Source organism: Heterodontus francisci, chromosome 21, assembly GCF_036365525.1.
Source record: "Heterodontus francisci isolate sHetFra1 chromosome 21, sHetFra1.hap1, whole genome shotgun sequence".
Taxonomy (NCBI): Eukaryota; Metazoa; Chordata; class Chondrichthyes; order Heterodontiformes; family Heterodontidae; genus Heterodontus; species Heterodontus francisci.
This window is the reverse complement of record NC_090391.1, coordinates 49518809-49533074: the sequence shown is the minus strand read 5'-3', so window position 1 is coordinate 49533074 and position 14266 is coordinate 49518809.

Below are 14266 nucleotides of genomic sequence, written 5' to 3'. Positions count from 1 at the left end.
GATGGTGTGAGAGAGACAGAGGCATGGACAGAGGCAGAGAGAGAGAGGGAGAGACACTGAGAGACAGAGAGAGCCAGAGAGAGAGAAAGAAACAGAGAGGGAGAGACTGGGATTCAGAGGGTAACAGAGAGGGAGAGACCGGGATTCAGAGGGTAACAGAGAGGGAGAGACTGGGATTCAGAGGGTAACGGACAGGGAGAGTCTGTGATTCAGTGGGTAATGGAGAGGGAGAGACTGTGATTCAGAGGGTAACAGAGAGGGAGAGACTGGGATTCAGAGGGTATCAGAGATGAAGAGACTGGGATTCAGAGGATAATGGAGAGGGAGAGACTGTGATTCAGAGGGTAATGGAGAGGGAGAGACTGGGATTCAGAGGCTAACAGAGAGGGAGAGGCTGGGATTCAGAGGGTAACAGAGAGGGAGAGACTGTGATTCAGAGGGTAACGGAGAGGGAGAGACTGGGATTCAGAGGGTAACAGAGAGGGAGAGACTGTGATTCAGAGGGCAACAGAGGGAGAAGTAGAGATGAAGAGTGAAGATGGGATAAAGGCAAAGTCCAGTGTTCGTAATACATGGATAAAGAGGAACAGAGAGGTGAGACAGGGCTTGGGAGAGTAAAAGACAGAGGAAGGAGAGATAGAGATGGAGAGATTATCAGGAACATTAATCTCCAGCAGTCTCTTCATGCTGATCACTCCTTTTCTCTGGATGTGGCAGGATTGCAGAGCTTAGATCTGATCTGTTGGTTATGGGATCGGTTAGCTCTGTCTATCGCATGCTGCTTACGCAGTTTGGCACGCAGATAGTCCTGGGTTGTAGCTTCACCAGGTTGACACCTCATTTTGAGGTATGCCTGGTGCTGCTCCTGGCATGCCCTCCTGCACACTTCACTGAACCGGGGTTAGTCTCCTGGCTTGATGGTAATGGTAGAGTGGGGGATATGCCGGGCCATGAGGTTACAGATTGTCTTTCTTTCTGTCTGTCTGTCTCTCGTTCCCTCCTCTCTCAGAACATCAGTCAGCCATTTTAGTTTTGTTCACGGTGGCCATTTTATGTTACAGCAGCACTGGGACATTTATTTCAGAGACAGACTCCTCACTAATGCAAGGTTAGTGCTATAAACGTGACAGGGAAACGGGTCCTGGGGTTCAGTTGAATGTAGCTTCTAATCCCGAAAAGTGTTAGCAAACGTGTTTTTCAAATCAATTCCGCAACAACCTCAACAAGAGGAAAAACACCACCAAATGCAACAAGAACTTCAACATGAGAAAAAACCACCAACAAATGCAACAACAACCTCAACAGGAGAAAAAAACACTAACAAATGCAACAACAACCTCAACAGGAGAAAAAACACAAACAAATGCAACAACAACCTCAACAGGAGAAAAAACACCAACACATGCAACAACAACCTCAACAGGAGGAAAAGACACCAAAAAATGCAACAATTTCAACAGGAAAAGAACAGCTTCCCGAGGACTAAAAAAACCTAACAAATACAACAACTTCAGCAGGAGAAAAACCACTAACAAATTCAACATCATCAGAAGGGGAAAACACACCGATAAATAGGGCAGTGGCACAAGCTGTTGGAGGGACAGGAAATGGTTTACGAAGGGACAGAGTATCTGATCACACCCGGGATGGTGTAATTGAGTATTTATTAAATGGTAAGAGATTAGAAAGCGTAGATGTACAAAGCGACCTGGGTGTCCCCGTCAATAAGTCACTGAAAACTAACATGCAGGTGCAGAATGCAATTCAGAAGGCTGTTAGTCTTTATCACAAGAGGATTTGAGTACAGGAGGAGTGAAGTCTTGCTTCAATCACATCGAACCTTGGTTAGACCGCACCTGGGGTACTGTGTGCAGTTTTGGTCCCCTTACCTTAGGAAGGATATTATTGCCAGAGAGGGAGTGCAATGAAGGTTCCCCAGACTTGTTCCCGGGATGACGGGACTGTCCTATGGTGAGAGATTGGGGAAACTGAGACACAGAGAGAGAGATAGAGACAGGGAGAGGCAGAGAGACAGAGGCAGAGAAGAGAAATGGTGTGAGAGAGACACAAACATAGTCATGGACAGAGAGAGAGAGGAGAGACAGAGAGAGAGAGCAACAGACAGAGAGACACAAAGAGAGAGAGAAACAGAGAGAGAGAGACAGGAAGAGGTAGAGAGAGTGGCAGTGAGAGAGGCAGAGAGAGAGGGAGAGTGAGATAGAGGGGGAGAGTGAGATAGAGGAGGAGTGTGAGATAGAGGGGGAGTGTGCCATAGAGGGGGTGTATGAGATAGAGGGGGAGTGTGAGATAGAGGGGGAGTGTGAGATAGAGGGGGAGTGTGAGATAGAGGGGGGAGAGGGAGATTGAGGGGGAGTGTGAGATAGAGGGGGAGTGTGAGATAGAGGGGGAGAGTGAGATAGAGGGGGAGAGTGAGATAGAGGGGGTTTGCGAGATAGAAGGGGTGTGTGAGGGATGGAGGGACAGAGAGAGAGACAGAGATCGAAGGAGAGGGAGAGAGAGAGAGATAGAAGGAGAGAGAGGGAGAGACAGAGAGGGAAAGACAGATGGACGAACAGAGATAGAGACAGAGAGAAAGGCAGAGACAGAAAGAGAAGGAGAGAGAGGGAGAGACAGAGAGGGAAAGACAGATGGAGAGACAGACAGAGAGAGAAGGAGAGAGTTGGCGAGACAGAGAGGGAAAGACAGATGGAGAGACATAGAGAGAGACAGCGAGAGATGGAGACAGATGGAGAGAGTGGGAGAGACAGAGAGGGAAAGACAAATGGAGAGACAGAGAGAGAGACAGAGATCTCTCCCGATGTATCTGTCTCCATACCTAGCTCTGAAATGTTTGTGCACACAGCAGTGAAGGATTACATCAAATTAATTTCTCTTACATTCTCCCTTTCAATCGACCCCGCAATCTCTCTCTCTCCAACCTTGTCCCTGTCCACAGCACTCCCTCTTTCTGCACATCTAACCCTCTCTCCCTCTGTCTCTCTCCTCGTGTCAGAGATCGCAGGAGGGAGAGACAGAGAGAGGAAGACAGTGTCAGAATGTTGAAGGAACTATACTCTGTTCCTAAGCTGTGCTGAACATGCTCTGGGAGTGTTTGATGGGCTACATTAATCGGCCGTGTACAGTCCTGCATCAGGCTGTGAAGAAACACAGCTTGTTCAGTGTACAACGGGTCAAAGGGAACGATTCACTCCTGTCTGCTACTGGGAAGAGAGACTGACCTTAACATCAAGGCAGCGTTTGACCGAGTGTGACATCGAGGAGACCGAGTAAAACTGAAGTCAGTGGGAATCCGCTGGTTGGAGTCATACCGAGCACAAAGGAAGATGGTTGTGGTTGTTGGAGGTCAATCATCTCAGTTCCAGGACATCACTGCAGGAGTTCATCAGGGTATCGTCCGAGGCTCAACCATCTTCAGCTGAGATCCCAGGAGAGAATGCTGGAAATACTGAGCAGGTCAAGCAGCATCTGTGGAGTTAAAAAACAGAGTTAGTGATTCAGCTCGATGCTTTCCAGATTTCCAGCATCCACAGTATTTTGCCTCAGATAATGAAGCAATCCATAGCCACATGCACCAAGACCCGGACAATATTCAGGCTTGGGCCGACCAGTGGGAAGGAACATTCATGTCACACAACTGCCAGGCAATGACCATCTGCAACAAGAGAGAAGCCAACCACCTCCCCTTGGCATTCAAAGCATTATCCCATCGCTGAATCACCCAGCGTCAACATCCTGGGGGAACATTGACATCAAACTTATCTGAACGAAACACATCAATAGTTTCTTCACCCAGTGTTTGGTGGGTGTTTGGAACTCGCTGCCTGAACGGATTAGCATAAAATGGGTGGTTGATGGCCGGCACAGACCGGGCGGGCCGAAGGGCGTGGATAAGTGCTGTATCTCTCGATGACTCGAAAGGATTGTAGAAGCAGAAACCCTCATCACATTTAAAACAATCTCTTGGATCTTCACTTCTCCATATTTAAAATGGGTAACGAATAACTCTCCTCGTCTGCACTGCCCCATCAAACACTCTCAGAGAAGGTTCAGCACGGGTTAGATACAGAGGAAAGCTCCGTTTACACTGTCCCTGGAGTGTCGGATTAACCCATGTCACTCACTGTCCCCGGTTCAGCCTCAAGACTCACCTGCCTCAGTCACTGAGACACTCCTCTATCACTTGCCTTAATGTAAGCGGATGCCGAGTTTGGGAGCAGGACAGGCACACGGGATTAGGACGACTGCTCATGTGGAGGAGAAGCATCAGTAATCCCTCAGAGAATCAGAACAGACAAGCGAGACTCAGAAAAGGAAACTTGTGTTGAATTTGTGAGTCTTGCATTGTGGAATGCTTTAGTATTTGGTGAGAATGTTGAGCCAGTGACATTTTGCCCCAGTGGGATGAATAGACACTACATGACTTGATTACAACAGTAAGGTACCGTGTGTACTGTAAATATGGACTGAAATAACAATGCAACTGATCAATTTTCAGCTGAATACTATGACTACAGTTATACCTGCTATCCTGTTATATATGTGCTGCTATACCTGCTATATGTGAGATTGTACATCCGACACGATGGGATGAAGTCAGAGTGGCCACTATTTATATTTTTAGAAGATGCCCCAAGTTCCTGACTTCGCAGCCAGTGAAAATATTTACTCTCAGTCCACCCTATCAGTTTCCCTTATTATTTTGTAAACCTTCATCAAATCATCCAATAACCTTCCAGGAGAAGAATCTTTTCCTCAAATCCCCTCTAAACCTCCTGCCCCTTGCCTTCAATCTATGCCCCCTGGTTATCGACCCCTCTGCTAAGGGAAAAAGTTTCTTCCTATCCAACCTATCAATGCCCCTCATAATTTTGTATATCTCAATCAGGTCCCCGCTCAGCCTTCTCTGCTCTAAGGAAAACAACTCCAGCCTTTTCAGGCTCTCTTCATAGCTGAAATGCTCCAGCCCAGGCAACATTCTGGTCAATCTCCTCTGCATCCTCTCCAGTGCAATCACATCCTTCCTATAGTGTGGTGCCCAGAACTGTACACAGTACTCCAGCTGTGGCCGAACCAGTGTTTTATATCGCTCCATCATAACCTCCCTGTTCTTATATTCTATGCCTCAACTAATAAAGGCAAGTATCCCATATACCTTCCTAACCACCTTGTCTACCTGCGCTGCAGCCTTCAGTGATCGATGGACAAGTACACCAAGATCCCTCTGACACTCGGTACTTCCTATGATCCTACCATTCATTGGATATTCCCTAGCCTTGTTAGTCCTTCCAAAATTCTATGTAACCTAACCTATGTATAATCTTTAATCTTGCAGTGCATGTGTAATGTTTAATTTCTGAAAGCCAGACAGAGTAAAGCTTAACGTCCTCCAAAAAACTCCAGACTTTTGGCATTTATTACCTTATCGGGTCAAATCTTTCGTTAAGTTCGACTAGACTTGTGAATAATTCTTTTGAAGTTGTTTTTCCAACAGTACTAGTGTAAATCGATTTGCAGCATCCCATCATATAATATACACTGCTGTCTATATTGTCTGAATACAGACATAAAATATCCACAAATTTTGCTATTTACTCCGGGGCAGACAGGTGAAGTGTTTATTTTGTCTGTGATTTAACTCAACCCCCAACGATAACCAACATGGTGGGAGAGAGTGATAGACAGAGAGAGAGGAACAGAGGTAGAGTAACAGAGATATAGGGAGAGATAGAAATGGAGAGAGAACAGAGAGATAGTGAGGGATAGAGAAAGAAGCAGAGAGATAGAAAGTGCCAGGAGACCCTGAGACACTTTAGAAGCAAGGGGACGGGGAGACAGGCTGTGTGGAGACCCTGGGGTAACCTTATAGGTAGACAGGGTAGATGCAGGTAATATGTTTCTCCTGGTTGAGGAGTCTAGAACCAGGGGGCACAATTTCAAAATAAGGGGGAAGCCACTTGGGACAGAGATGAGGAAAAATGTCATTACACAGAGGGTTGTGCATCTTTGGAATTCTCTTCTCCGGAGGGCTGTGGAAGATCAGTCATTGGGTATGTTTAAAGCAGAGATTGACAGATTTCTAAACGACAATGACATAAAGGGAGATGAGTATAGTCTGTCAAAACCACATTGAAGTGGATGATCAGCCATGATCGTATTGAATGGCGGAACAGGCTCGATGGGCTGAATGGCCGACTCCTGTTCCTATATTCCAAAGCTGCTGAAATAGTTTCTCCCAAACTACCCTATCAGTTCCTCTTAATATCTCAACAACTTTGAACAAATCACCTTGATCCTCCTAAATTCCAGGGAACACATCCCGAGTTTGTGTAATATCACCTCGTTATTTAACCCTTGGAGTCCAGTTATCATTCTGGTAAATCTACACTACACTCAAATGGACATGGATCCCCCAAGTCTCTTTGGACCTCCAGTGTTTCTCGTTTTTAACCATTTATAAAGTACTCTGTTCTTGTCTTTTTTGCCTCGTTTTGTGTCTTTGGCAAACTTGGGGACGTGACATTCGACCACATCATCTTAAATCATTCATAAATACAGCAAAACTGAGACACGCACAGGCTTTACACCAGGAGACAGGAGTGAATCTTATAAATTCTCTATCCCAGAGGGCTGTGGAAGCTCAGTCATTGAGTATGTTTAAAGCAGAGATTGACAGATTGCTGAATACCAATGACATAAAGGGTATGAGGATAGTCTGGGAAAAACACATTGAAGTGGATGATCAGCCATGATAGTATTAAATGACGGAGCAGGCTCGATGGGCTGAATGGCCTACTCCTGTTCCTATATTCCAAAGCTGCCGAAATAGTTTCTCTCAAACGACCTCATCAGTTCCCCTGAAAATCTCAACATCTTTGATCAAATCACCTTGAACCTCCTAAATTCCAGGGAATTATTCTCAGTTTGTGTAATATCACCTTGTAATTTAACCCTTGGAGTCCAGTTATCATTCTGGTAAATCTACACTGCACTCAAATGGACATGGACCCCTCAAGTCTCTTTGAACCTCCAGTGTTTCTATCTTTTCACCATTTATAAAGTACTCTCTTCTAGTCTTTTTTATTGACATTGAAATCTATCTACCACAGTGTTGCCCATTCACTTCAGATATTTCTTTGCATTGTTCTGCTTCCAGCTACATTGCTGACAATGCTGCCTATTTTTGTGTCATTGGTAAACTTGGGTATGTTGCATTCTGCCACATCATCTTAAATCGTGAATAAATACAGCAAAACTGAGACACACACGGGCTTTGCACTAGTAGACAGGAGTGAAGCATTCCATCCCAGAGGTTTTTTAAATCCAGATTTATGTTTATTTTTAGAAAAAACAAAATTCAAATTCACAACAGCACAGCGTGGGATTAGAACTCCTACTTTTTCAATCATCAGCTCAGGCCTTCAAATTAAAACCCATAAAAAGAGATTCATTTTCCTCCTGCTGTTGTCTGACTGACTGCCGTTTTGTATATTGTTCCCTTCTCCTCTTCTTCCATGTGTTTGAAGTCTTTGAAGTTTGTCAGACATTGGTAAACTGCTTCATGCGGTGTTCTGTAAATACCTTCAATTCTGTGTATCTGGAAGGGACACAATTCAAATTCTCACCTTATTGCATCAACCAAAACCTGCAGTTCCATTCAAATAACTTTATTTCCTGTCTCTGCAAAGACAGCTCGCACTTCCACAATGCAGGAATGTCTGAATGGAAACAGCTTTTGATACATTTCCCAACACGTTTGCTAACACTTTTCAGGATGAAGCTAAATTGAACTCACAGATTCCAAGCGCCAAATTGAGCTTTTCGGTAGAACAGGGAACATTGATGAAATCCCAGATCTCTCTTTTTTTAATTTTTTAATTAGATTAGAGATACAGCACTGAAACAGGCCCTTCGGCCCACCGAGTCTGTGCCGAACATCAAACACCCATTTATACTAATCCTACACTAATCCCATTTTCCTACCAAATATCCCCACCTGTCCCTATATTTCCCTGCCACCTACCTATACTAGTGACAATTTATAATGGCCAATTTACCTATTCACCTACAAGTCTTTTTTGGCTTGTGGGAGGAAACCGGAGCACCCGGAGAAAACTTGCAAACTCCACACAGGCAGTACCCAGAATCGAACCCGGGTCCCTGGAGCTGTGAGGCTGCGGTGCTAACCACTGCGCCGCCCATTCTGTCCTGTCACCCATTCTAACATTGTACCATTTAGTTTATATCACTCAGTCTTCCTTCCAAAATGCATCACTTCACATTTCTCAGCATTGAAGTTAACCTGCCCTTTTTCTGTCCAATGATAGGTTGGATCGTAAGCTGTCAAGAGGACATAAAGTGTCTACAAAGAGATTTCCATAGGTTAAGTGAGTGAGCAAAAAATTGGAAGATGGAGTACAATGTGGGAAAATGTGAGATTATCCACTTTAGCAGGAAGAATAAAAATCAGTATATTATTGAAATGGAGAGAGACTGCAGAACTGTACGGTGCAGAGGGATCCGAGTCTCCTGGTACATGAATCAAAAATGTTACCGTGTAGCTACAGCGAGTGATTAGTAAGGCAAATGGAATGTTGTTGTTTATTGCACGGTGAATAGAATATCAAAGTAGGGAAGTGTTGTTCCAGCTGTACAGGGCATACGTTAGATGGCGTCTGCAGGATTGTGGACACTTTTGGTCTCCTTACTGAAGAAATTATATAATTGCATTCGAAGTAGTTCAGAGAAGGTTCACTGGGCTGATTCCTGGGATGAAGGGATTATCTTATGAGGAAAGGTTGAACAGGTTGGGCCTATACCCACTGGAGTTTAGAAGAATGAGAGGTGATCTGAGTGAAACATCTCAGGTCCCGAGGGGACTGGACAGGGTGGATGCTGAGAGGATGTTTCCCCTTGTTGGGAGACTAGAACTGGGGGACACAGTTTAAAAATTAGGGACATCCCATTTAAAACAGAGATGAGGAGAAATGTGTTTCTCTCAGATGGGGGTCAGTCTGTGGAACTCTTCCCCAGACAGCAGTGTAAACTGGATCACAGAATATATTCAAGGCTGAGTTCGATAGATTTTTGATCAATTAGGGAGTCAAGGGTTATGGGACACAGACAGGAAAGTGGAGTTGAGTTCACTATCAGATCAGCCATTGAATGGCAGAGCAGGCTCGAGGGGCCGAATGGCCTACTCCTGCTCCTAATTCATTTGTTCTTGTGTGTTCCATTTCACCAGACTGCCTCTCTCCTCCTGAAGTCTGGTACTAGTCCCTTCCCGGTTTATTACATTGCTGATGTCACAAACATTGGCAAACATTGAAGTTATGCCCTGTAAACACAAGTCCAATTCATTAGTATATATCAAAAATATCAGTGGTCCTAATATAAAGCTCCACTGTATACCTCCCTCCAGTCTGAAACAACCATTGTCCACTCTCTCAGCCAATGTCGTATCCACTCAGCCAATGTCCCTTTCATCCCTGGAGCACCAATATTGCTAACTGGTCAATTAGGAGGCACCATTAAGTCCTCCCCATGAGGACCCTGGTCCCAGACCTCTCTGTTTCCACTCTCCCATCAACATTCCCCAGACAGGTACAGCATGGATTAAATACAGAGTAATGCTCATTCTACACTGTCCCATCCAACAGTCCCAGGGCAGGAACATAATCGGGTGGATACAGAGTGAATCTCACTCTACACTGTCCGAAACAGACAGAGAGATAGAGAATGAGAGAAATCGAGGGAGACACAGACAGTCAGGGTGTCTGAGAGTGAAAGAAGGATATTTAACATCAGACATAGGAAGATGAGGAGGCAATTTAACCCCTCGACCCTGTTCCAGCATTCAGTGAGATCAGGGCTGATCTGTGATCTAACTAACACCATATATCCCACCTTTGCCCTTTATCTCTAAATACCTTTGGTTAACAAGAATCTATCAATCCCCGGTTTAAAAATTGACCAATAAGCCAGCATGCAATTTCTACAAACAATATCATGAGGGTGTGATGGTTTCCACAGTGGAATAGCTGGCTGAATATTTAAAATGGAGGCTTCTGGATCATCAAAAGTGTCCGCCTGGGCCCCAACTTCATCTGCATTCCTCCCTCTCCCAATGTTTTTTTTCTCTCCATACCTATCTCAAATATGTTTGTGTACACAGCAGTGAAGGATTAAATCTAGTTAATATATCTTACATTATCCTCTTCATCCAACTCAACAATCTCTCTCTCTCCAAGTTTGTCCCTCTCTCCAGCCCTCTTTGCCTTCATATCTCAACCTCTGTCCCTCCGTCTCTCTCCTAGTGTCAGTGATCGCAGAGAGAGAGACAGTGATAGAAGGAGTGGGAGGGAGTGACAGGGAGGGACAGACAGATGGAAAGACAGAGAGAGAGAGACAGTGAAAGAAAGAGAGAGAGGGAGAGACAGATGGAGAGACAGAGAGAGTGGCAGAGCTGGAAGGAGAGAGAGAGGGAGTGACAGGGAGGGAAAGACAGACGGAGGGACAAAGTGAGAGACAGAGAGAAGGAGAGAGAGAGAGAGACAGAGAGGCACAGACAGATGGAGAGACAGTGATAGAAGGAGAGAGAGGGAGAGACAGAGATTGAAGGAGAGAGAGGGAGTGACTGGGAGGGAAAGAGAGATAGAGAGATAGAGAGTGAGAGACAAAGATAGGAGAGAGATGGAGTGATGGGGTGGAGGTGGGAAGACAGATGGAGGGACAGAGAGAGAGGCAGAGATGGAAGTAGAGAGAGGGAGTGATGGGGAGGGAAAGACAGATGGAGGGACAGAGAGAGAGACAGAGAGAGAGACAGAGAGATAGAGAGAGAAGGAGAGATTGGGAGAGACAGAGAGGGAAAGGCAGTTGGAGAGACAGAGAGAAAGAGAGAGGGGCAGAGATGGAAGGAGAGAGGGGGAGTGACAGGGAGGGAAAGACAGATGGAAAGACAGAGAGGGAGAGACAGTGATAGAAGGAGAGAGAGGGAGAGACAGAGATAGAAGGAGAGAGATGGAGTGATGGGTGGGGTGGGAAGACAGATGGAGGGACAGGGAGCGAGGCAGAGATGGAACGAGTGAGAGGGAGTGATAGGGAGGGAAATATAGATGGAAAGACAGAGAGACTGACAGAGATAGGAGAGAGAGGGAGTGACAGGGAGGGAAAGATGGATGGAGGGACAGAGTGAGAGAGAAGGAGAGAGAGGGAGAGACAGAGAAGGAGAGAGGGGGTGACTGAGGGAAAAACAGATGGAGAGACAGAGAGAGATACAGAGATAGAAGGAGAGAGAGGGAGTGTCAGGGAGGCAAAGACAGATAGAGGGACAGTCTGAGAGACAGAGAGCGAAGGAGAAAGATGGAGTGACAGGGAGGCAAGGACAGATGGAGGGATCGAGAGAGAGAGAGAGAGAGATAGAAGGACATAGAGGGAGTGACAGAGAGGGAAAGACAGATGGAGAGACAGAGTGAGGCAGAGATGGAAGGAGAGAGAGACAATGAGAGAAAGGGAAAGACAGATGGAGGGACAGATAGAGAGACAGAGATAGAAGGAGAGAGATGGAGTGACAGGGAGGGAAGGACAGATGGAGTGATAGAGAGTGAGAGGAGAGAGATGGACAGACAGAGAGAGGAAAAGACAGATGTAGAGACAGAGATAGAGAGAGGCAGATATGGACGGAGAGAGAGGGAGTGACAGGGAGAGAAAGACAGATGGAAAGACAGAGAGAGATAGAAAGGGAGAGAAGGAGAGAGATGGAGTGACAGAGAGGGAAGGATAGATGGAGGGATAGAGAGCTAGAGACATAGATAGAAGGAGAGAGAGGGAGTGACAGGTGGTGGGGGGGAGGGGGTGGATACAGATGGAGGGACCGAGAGGGAGAGAAGGAGAGAGAGGGAGAGACAGAGAGAAGGAGAGAGGGATTGGCAAAGAGGGAAAGACAGTTAGAGGAACAGAGAGCGAGACAGAGATCGAAGGAGAGAGAGGGAGTGACAGAGAGGGAAAGACAGATGGAGAGACAGAGATAGAAGGAGAGAGAAGGAGCGACAGAGCGGTAAAGACAGATGGAGTTACAGAGAGAGACCGTGAGAGAGGCAGAGACAGAGATAGAAGCATAAAGACAGAGAGACAGAGAGGGAAAGACCGATGGAGGGACAGAGAGAGAGAGACAGAAAGAGTGGCAGAGACGGAGGGAGAGAGGGAGTGTCAGGAAGGGAAAGACAAATGGAGGGACAGAGTAAGAGACACAGAGAGAAGGAGAGAGATGGAGTGACAGGGAGGGATGGATAGATGGAGTGATAGAGGGAGATAAACAGAGGCAGAATTAGAGAGAGGGAGTGACAGAGAGGGAAAGACAGATGCAGGGACAGAGAGAGGGACGGAGTGAGAGGCAGGGATAGAAGGAGAGAGAGGGAGTGACGGGGAGAGAAAGACAGATGCAGGGACAGAGTGTGAGACAGAGAGAGAAGGAGAGAGAGGGAGTGTCAGGAAGGGAAAGACAGATGGTGGGACAAGGTGAGACACAGAGAGAGAAGGAGAGAGATGGAGTGACATGGAGGGAAGGACAAATGGAGGGATAAAGAGAGAGACAGAGATATAAGGAGAGAGAGGGAGAGACAGCGAGTGAAAGACAGAAGGAGGGACAGAGAGATAGACAGAGAAAGTGGCAGAAACAGGGATAGAAGGAGAGAGAGGGAGTGTCAGGAATGGAATGACATATGGAGGGACAAAGTGAGAGACAGAGAGAGAAGGAGTGACAGAGAGGGAAAGACAGATGGAGGGACAGAGAGAGAGACAGAGAGAGTGGCAGAGATGGAGAGTGAGAGGAAGTGTCAGGATGGGAAAGACAAATGGAGGGACAGAGTTTGAGACACAGAGAGAAGGAGAGAGATGGAATGACAGGGAGGGATGGATAGATGGAGTGATCGAGGGAGAAAAACAGAGGCAGAAGGAGAGAGAGGGAGTGACAGAGAGGGAAAGACAGACGGAGGGACAGAGAGGAGGACAGAGTGAGAGGCAGGGATAGAAGGAGGGAGAGGTAGTGACAGGGGGGAAAGACAGATGGTGAGACAGAGAGAGAGAGGCACATTTGGAAGGAGAGAGAGGGAGTGACAGGGAGAGAAAGACAGATGGAGGGACAGAGTGTGAGACAGAGAGAGAAGGAGAGAGAGGGAGTGTCAGGGTGGGAAAGACTGATGGAGGGACAGAGAGAGAGACAGAGAGAGAAGGGGAGAGAAGGAGTGTCAGGGTGGGAAAGACAAATGGAGAGACAGAGAGACAGAAAGAGATCTCTCCCGATGTTTCTGTCTCCATACCTATCTCTTAAATGTTTGTGCACACAGCAGTGAAGGATTACATCAACTTAAATTCTCTTACATTCTCCCTTTCAATCGACCCCGCAATCTCTCTCTCTCCAACCTTGTCCCTCTCCACAACACTCTCGCTGTCTGCATATCTAACCCTCTCTCCCTCTGTCTCTCTCCCCGTGTCAGAGATAGCAGGAGGGAGAGACAGAGAGAGGAAGACAGAGAAAGAAAGTTGAAGGAACTGTACTCTGTTCCTAAGCTGTGCTGAACCTGCTCTGGGAGTGTTTGATGGGCTCCATTAATCGGCCGTGTACAGTCCTGCATCAGGCTGTGAAGAAACACAGCTTGTTCAGTGTCCAATGGGTCAAAGGGAACGATTCACTCCGGTCTGCTGCTGGGAAGAGAGACTGACCTTAACATCAAGGCAGCATTTGACCGAGTGTGAGATCGAGGAGCCCGAGTAAAACTGAAGTCAGTGGGAATCCGCTGGTTGGACACATACCGAGCACAAAGGAAGATGGCTGTGGTTGTTAGAGGTCAGTCATCTCAGTCCCAGGACATCACTGCAGGAGTTCCTCAGGGTAGTGTCCGAGGCTCAACCATCTTCAGCTGAGATCACAGGAGAAAATGCTGGAAATACTGAGCAGATCAAGCAGCATCTGTGGAGAGAAAAACAGAGTTAGTGATTCAGCTCGATGCTTTCCAGATTTCCAGCATCCACAGTATTTTGCCTCAGATAATGAAGCAATCCATAGCCACATGCTCCAAGACCCAGACAACATTCAGGTTTGGGCCGACCAGTGGCAAGTAACGGTCACGTCACACAAGTGCCAGGCAATGACCATCTGCAACAAGAGATAATTCAACCACCTCCCCTTGGCATTCAAAGCATTATCCCATCATTGAATCCCCCAGCGTCAACATCCTGGGGAAACATTGAC